This window comes from Gavialis gangeticus, unplaced genomic scaffold (genome assembly GCF_001723915.1).
Source record: "Gavialis gangeticus isolate Ggan-Ray unplaced genomic scaffold, GavGan_comp1, whole genome shotgun sequence".
In the NCBI taxonomy this organism is placed as follows: Eukaryota; Metazoa; Chordata; order Crocodylia; family Gavialidae; genus Gavialis; species Gavialis gangeticus.
The window spans coordinates 82,884,765-82,891,206 of NW_017729024.1; positions in this window are offsets into that span (position 1 = coordinate 82,884,765).

Genomic DNA, 6,442 nt, shown 5'->3' on the forward strand with positions numbered 1-6,442 from the left:
CCCATGCTCCGCAGTCCAGTGATGCAGCCAGGTGCCACATGGTGCTGGAGCAGGGCGGGGGCAAGAGAGCAAGGAACTGGCTGGGCTGCTCAAGCCTGCTGAGGGCTCCCTCTGCATCCTACTGCCCCTGGCTCATGTCAGCTTTGACAGGCTGCCAGAAGCAAATAAATATTAATTTACTACATTTTTTAGGGGTCCCGTGGTCCAGAAAGAATGGCCTGGTGGGCTGAATGTGGCCCGCGGGCCATATTTTGCCTGCCCCTGGCCTTGGCTATGCTTCTTAGCAGACCTAAGGGAACAGTGCTGTGCTAATGCAAGTATCCTGGCTTCTGGTTTCAGAGCAATCACAATCACGGTGCTGTCTTGTGCTGTGTAACCTAAGGGCTACATCATGCTCCCTCCAGTGCACGGCATAAGCAAATCTGCTGCAGAGAGTGAAGAGAAGACTTCCATCCCCCACAAGGTCATAGAGCTGCTTTTCAGCCATTACTGGGACAGAAGGGAGGCTGGAAAGTTTGTCCTGTGAATTTGCGTAGTCATGCTTTTATGGCATTTAAGTAAACTTTGCCCTTTTCTTATTTGGACTATCTCTACTGGCTGAAACCATATCCCCTGCTTACAGCTGCTGTTTCTAATACAAACTCTCCAGATTTGAATAGGGAGTTTGGGGCCACATTATTCTGTCCTATATTAGAATTATTTTTTGAGAATATTTTCTCCTTATGACCCTTGTTATGTCCCGGAGAACAATATTGTCTGATAAATTAATGCAAAATCTTCATTCACTCTTTCTTTTTTTCTCTTCTCCCTTTACATTTTCATCTCATGGGCCTACAAATATGTTAACTCCTATCTCCTCTGATCATCCCTGCCACACATTTGCATTTTCACCGACCTACATTTTGCATATTGGCTTAAGCTTCTATTCCAATCTGGAGAAAAGACTAACACCAGCAGGCTCTCCTTATGTCTGAAGAAGGATGCGTGTGCCCAAAAGCTTGCAAAGAACGGCTTTTCCAACTATTCAGTTGGTCTAATAAAAGATATCAAACTAACCCTAATAACCTTGTCTGCAGCATATCCAAGCATGTTGCTATACTGGAATCCCACAGTGGAGCATCAAAGTGCCTCCCTCCAAAAGTTATTGCCAATAAAAAGAACACTCTTTTTCTTCTCTGTTAGCAATTGCAGTGATGCATTACACTCACACTGTCAGGATCTTATGTGCCCTGTTCGTATGCACTTGACTGAACTGCACGTGCATGTTCTACCGAGAATTTACAAGCTGGGTGTGTAGTTACTCACATATATATTTACTTCAGCACATTTGTTCAGTCAGGCCCACCATGGCAAACACGACCTATTGTAACCTGATGTTTTGATTTGCCTTTGATGACCCAATTCTTTGCTGCCGCATCCCTTTTGTCATCATTTATACCTGTGCACAAAGGGGAATGCCAGCAAAGCAGGATGTTCCCAACTTTGCAAAAGGCTGCACAACTGCAAGACAATGCAGATTAGGCCAGACATGTATAGACTGTAACCAACTGTGAGCCAACCTATGAACCTTTTGGATTAAGAGTACCACAGAGATGTGTCATCTTACAATGGTATCTTAAAAATGCACTCTATTTTGGCTAAAGAAAGGTCAGGAGCAGCTTACCTGACCTTTGACATGGTATACATATCTTTGATAGCATCTGATGAATAGGTTGTTGCCTATGAAAACTCATGTCTCTGAACCAGTTAGTCTCTAAGGTACCACCCTGCCCTACCTTCTGCATGACATTATATATATATACACATATACATATATATACACACATATATACATATACTTATATATATATACACATATACACACATATACATATATACATATACATATACACATATACATACATATATACACATATATGGAAAACATGCAGCATCTTCTTACACAAGCTGTGCAAGCAAGGCCTTCCTTGCCTACGGGGCAGGTGCACTGGCTGCTCTATCACCTTTCAAAAACATACTTAAATATACATGCTTTGAGTTAGAACAATGATCTGTTCCTCACTAGCCACAAAAACGTGCCTTAGGAAGAAACTCTGGGACCTCATACAGTAATTAGTCACATTATTATTTATCAGATTTCTCAGAGCACATGCTGTACATATAAAGAATGCTAAACAGCCTCAGTAAATACTCAGGTGCCAGCTGGAGAGACCCTAGAATGGTTCCATAAAGAAAAATTAGCCTTTCCCCCCGCCCCACAAAAAAGAGTCTGCTACTGATTTGTTGTTTTACCTACAGAGAAAGGGTTTGCACTGGTAAGCAACATATCCCAAGCTGTGGAGAAAGCTGTGGACGGGCAGCCTCCACCCAATATTTCACCTTCCTGCCCTTGAGGAAACTTGCCTGCCAACAGCTTCCATTACTTATAAGGTTTTCCCTGGGAACTAAGAAGTTGTACTGTACAGTGTGTATTTTCCTCAAGACAGATCCACATGCAAGTTCCATGTGACAGGTTTAGTGTCAAATATTACATTATTAGAGTCATTCTCTTTCTGTTACATTGCTCCTTTTTGCCACAGGAACAGCTAGAAGCAGATAATGAAATGTATTAAGAAAGAGTCTGTTTTGCCCTGAATCTAAGAAAATAATTCACAGAGGGAATTATGCAAACACATTAAAGGAATAGGCCCCAAACCATTGAACAGGATGCAGGGATGGCTTTGATTATGTAATCGCTTCTCAGTAGCAGTCAATGTGTCATATTAGCATCCCAAGGACCCTAGCATGGAGAGTTATATAGTTATATGGATTGGATAGATTCAAGGCATCTTGGGATTCTGCTTGCTTTCTCAGTGACTATGTATAGAAGCTTCCAGCTTTGGGAAGAGAGAGCTCCTCCTCAACCCATCCTTTGACTTATCTTCATCTCTGGAGAGAGCCACGAAAAACAAATCTATAGGTAACCAGGAGCTTCACAGTGGTCTCTTAGACCTTCATAGAATCAGCAGAAAGAGTATTCAAGTCTTTGGGTTCCATAGTCAAAATATTAGCAGGTATGCCCTCTGACATGTACTTGAGTGCCCTCATTCTGTCAAATAACTTCAGTGCACACTGCCCCCTTCCCCCCTCCCAAGCCATTTCACTACTGGAAGATTATTTTCAGAACGGACCCCTCTTTTCGAATTTCATGGATGCTGCATACATTTGGTGGTTCAGCACTATTGCAGAATTTACAGCCTGTGCCTGCCTGCGGTCCCTCCCAACAAAATGATAGGGCAGGGCGGCACCTTAAAGACTAACTGGTTCAGAGGGACACAAGCTTTTGTAGGCAACAACCTACTTTATCATATCCTAGGAATGACACCACCCTGCCCTACCTTCTGCCTGACTTCAGACTAATAGAGCTACCCACCTCTGTCCTGACCAAATGGAAATGGAGAAGTTGTTCAGATTTCAAATCTTCTCTCAGCAAGAACTAATCTACTTCTTCTGGACTCATATTTCACTATTGTTCCTAATAACCCAGAGAAGTTAAAGGATTTCAGAACAAATCATGTGGAATGCTGAATGCCTCCTACGTCGGCAATCCCTCACGGTTGAGGAAGATTGCCTTCCATAATTACTTTATCTGTGGGTCCAAAGATGGCTGATGAGGCCAAGACTCTGCTGCAACTCAGGCACATGTTTCCATGTGGGGTGGCTGGTTCTGGATTCTTGATTCATGCTGTTTCTGCCACTCCCACTTTTCTGTTGCTTATTCATCGAAGTTTCAAAGTACTGGGATCTTTGCAGCAGATTCATCCCCCATTTGGGGATGGTCCTCTGCGATAGTCTCCCATGAGTTTATGTTGATATTACATTTTTTCAAGTTGGCCTTGAAGATGTCCTTGAAGTGTTTTATCTGTCTTCCTCTTGAACTGACTGAAAGCCTTGACTGAGCTGAAAGAATAAAACTTGTTTTGGGAGCCTGGAATTGGATATTTGGGTTCTGTGACTGGCCCAGTGAAGTTAATGTTGGATAATCATCACCTTGATGCTCGTGGTGTTTGCTTGCAAGAAGATGCTAATGGTGGTGCATCTGTCTTCCCACTGCTTATCGGTTCAGTCTATGCAGCTTAGACTAACCTGCAAGGATTGAATTGATTCAGCCTCAGGTTTTTGACTGTCCGTACTTAACCCGCATCTCAACTCTGTACAGTAAGGTGGAGATCATGACTCCTTGATAAACCATGAGCTTGGTTTTGGATCTGATGTTGCAATCTTCATACACCTGGTTCCTCAGGCACTTGCACTTCTAAGGCAAGGTTGGATTTGTTTGTCAATGTCAGCCTTCTGCAAGAGATGGCTTCTGAGGTATGGGAAATACTCAATGTTCTCCAGAGTTTCACCATAAATCTGTATTACTGGAGCTGGGAGATACTCAATAAGAGCTTGTTCATCTTCTGAAGCTTCATCTTTTGAATGTTAAGTGTCAGTCCCATTTTCTTGTATGCCTCAGTAAAGACATTGATGATTGCCTGAAGGTCGGCTTCCAAGTGAGCATTCACTTACAGCATCATCAGTGTACTGAAGCTCAATGATTGAGGGTGGGGACTGTGGGGTGGTCTTGTTTTTGACTTGGAGTCAGCTAGATTAAACAGTTTACCATCCATTTGTTAGTTTAGCTCCTCCTACACAATGCCTTCAATTCTCATGGCAGGCACCTAACATCTTCCAGGTTTAGGCACTATGGAGTATATCAGTAGGATCAAAGAGGGTAGAAATGTATTAATAATGCTTGATAAAACACATTCAAGACAATAAACTATCAGTTTCTTACATCAACACTGTTCAGAGGCCCTGCTGTAATATCCATACAGGACATTAAGCTGCAACCTGTACTCTTGACAGAGGAGTACTTACACATGAAATCCCCTCTTCCACTTCACCAGGGCTATTCATATGACCAAGAGCTACTGATAAGGAGAATTACTGTGGTTTTTCATGCTGCTGATCTCAGCTGATACTAGATAACTAAAACAGAACAACTGCAAAGCTACAAAGTTTGTTTCTTTAAAACCCCCAGTTGTAACAACTTACAAAGGTTACTTTTTCTCCAATTTGACAAGTTAGTTGTTTCATGCCTGGAGAGTTTGTCTCTTGACATAAGAAGTGAACAGGACTTTGTGAAAAAAGCATGCCACAGCACAATCTGATTTAAAAAAAAAAACTGCCATGTAACTTAAGCAAATTCTGTCCACTCTGTATATTAATTTAAAATATATGCAAACAGGTACAGTTCTTCATTTGTGATTCATATAGTCACAATCACCAGATAACAAAATGCAGTTATCCATGGACTATCTGTAAGTGGATGTATGATAAAAGTCCAATTGCATTTATGCTAATCAAAGAATCAGGTGCTCATTTTGTATATAGTGGCATCCTTCCCTATAAAGCATACTTTGGAAAAACACTTTATGTAATGCACTGTACTATATGCACTTTTCAAAATGTTGTACACTGTATAATGTCCTGTATCTCATTCTGAACTCTATGCAATTGTTGTTCGCGCATTTTAGGCAAGACTTTCAATAGCAACTGAAAGCATTGCATAACTCTGGTAACTGAGAGGTGGGAAGAAAGAAGCATGCCATAGTTGTAACTGAGGCTAGATGCTATCTGTCTAAACTTTACTTGGGTCAAGAACTTGCTTTGCATGCAGTTGACTACAGTACACAATGTGCCCAATTTTTATTGCACAAAAAGAAAACAGTCAATGGTTAGAAAAGAAAACAGGTCCAATCCTGAAGGCAGTCAGCACACAGAAATCTTTCTGGTCTCAGTGAACTTTGGTCGCCTGTCACAGAGCCCTGGGAGGAGTATTCACAGCGTCATGCATCACATTTCTTGGCAGCCACAGCTTACAAGAATTATAAACCTTGTACCCATGACTAGTAATGTATCAGCATGTGAAGCTGGTGACCACTCCTATGGTAGACTCCACACTCAGGCCTGGTCCACATTCCCACCTGTGGCAGCAGAAGCCTTTCCTTCGGTCAACCTTTCTAACCACAAGGCATCTGCCACCAGCCAACTAGTGACAGAAGGCACATACAGACACACCCAGGCCTTCTGCCCATGCCCCTGCTGGCACAGCTCATGAAGTTCAGCTGTACAGATCCTGCAGTAGCCTGGCCAAGACATTAGAAGCATGTGTGTGTTCTGGCGGCAGCTTCCCAATGCAGCTGCTGTCTGGCAGCAGAAGCCCCTCAGTGTAAACAGGGCCCTAGTAACTCATAGTTTCATAGGTGGTAGTGTTGGAAGGGACCTGAGCAGATCATCCAGTCCGACCCCCTGCCATGGCAGGAAAGAGTACTGGGGTCAAATGACCCCAACAAGGTGTACCTCTAGCCTCCTCTTAAAGACCCCCAAAGTAGGAGCCAGCACCACTTCTCTTGGA